Source organism: Gossypium hirsutum, chromosome D12, assembly GCF_007990345.1.
Source record: "Gossypium hirsutum isolate 1008001.06 chromosome D12, Gossypium_hirsutum_v2.1, whole genome shotgun sequence".
NCBI lineage: Eukaryota > Viridiplantae > Streptophyta > Magnoliopsida > Malvales > Malvaceae > Gossypium > Gossypium hirsutum.
The window spans coordinates 28,037,404-28,038,608 of record NC_053448.1 but is presented as its reverse complement, the minus strand read 5'-3'; the positions used below and the strand labels follow the sequence as shown (position 1 = coordinate 28,038,608).

The following is a 1,205-nucleotide window of genomic DNA, read 5'->3' as shown; positions in this document are numbered from 1 at the left end:
TCAGTGAATGAGAATCCAAACCAACACCTTGAAAGATTTCTTACCATTTGTAACACTTTTAAATATAATGGGGGTATTCGATGATGTTATTCGTCTTCGATTATTCCCTTTCTCTTTTACTGATGATGCTTTTATGTGACTAGATTCACAGTAGGTAGATTCCATCAACACTTAGGATGAGCTAGCGAGCAAATTTTTGGCAAAGTATTTACCTTTGAGCAAGACATTGAAGCTTCGTATGGATATTACAATTTTTTGGCAATTAGAAGGGGAGTCACTATACGAGACATGGGAGCGCTTTAAGCTCATGCTGCACAAGTGCCCATATCATGACTTACAAGATTGGCTACAACTTCAAGTTTTCTACAATGATCTTGATGGAAACTTGTGCTCTAGTCTTGATGGAGCATCTGGGAGAGCATTCATGTAAAAAAAACATACGCTGAAGCTTGCCAATTTATCGAGGACATGACAATGAACTCTTACTTGTGGCCAGCTTAGTGCTTCACATATAGAGCCAAACAATTGACAGTGAATGCTGTTGGTAATGAGGATAAGTATCAACAAGTCCTCAAAAGGCTTAATCAATTAGAGATGAGTTCGGCCAAGACGCAATTCCAAAATCAGCCAAATCTAACCCATTTTAATGTAGGACACGATGATGAGAGAAACCATATGGAGGTTAACTATGTGGAGAATAAAGGACATAACCCTTACTCCAACACCTATAATTTGGGGTGGCGTAACCATTCTAACCTTAGGTGGGAAGGGAATCAAAGGTTACCTCCCAATCAAGGGAACCAAAACCTTAATCTTCCAAAACCCTATGTACCATATCAACCTTCATTACCTTTTAGGGAACTCTTAGATCAAAAGAGAAAACTAGTCTATAGTAGCGACCCTCTATTGTCGATTAGGGTAAGAGAAAACCAAGTCTTACAATTATTGCAAAACAACTTACCCTCTAGCATACCCAGTAATACCAAACCTTATCTGAAGATGAAAGGAAAAGAGCATGCCAAGGCGATGACCCTTAGATCCGGGGCTATGGTTAAATAACCTATTCAACCAAATTGTGGGAAAAAAGGAAGTTAGTGAGAAGGATGAGAGCACCAACAATCTTAGTGTTGGAGATGAGGTTGGAGAGAAGGAATGACTTGAGAGTGAGCCCACATAAGTCGAACTAAAGGATAGAACCGTTCTAC

General features: G+C 39.4%; 1 non-coding gene across 1 annotated transcript; it reads right to left on the bottom strand.

Annotated features, from left to right (window-relative positions):
* Nucleotides 1-229: 229 nt before the first annotated feature.
* LOC121224827 (small nucleolar RNA R71) lies at nt 230-336 on the bottom strand. Its single transcript, XR_005922571.1, has one exon. It is a non-coding gene; the product is annotated as a small nucleolar RNA R71 (small nucleolar RNA).
* Between the last annotated feature and the right edge of the window lie 869 nt (nt 337-1,205).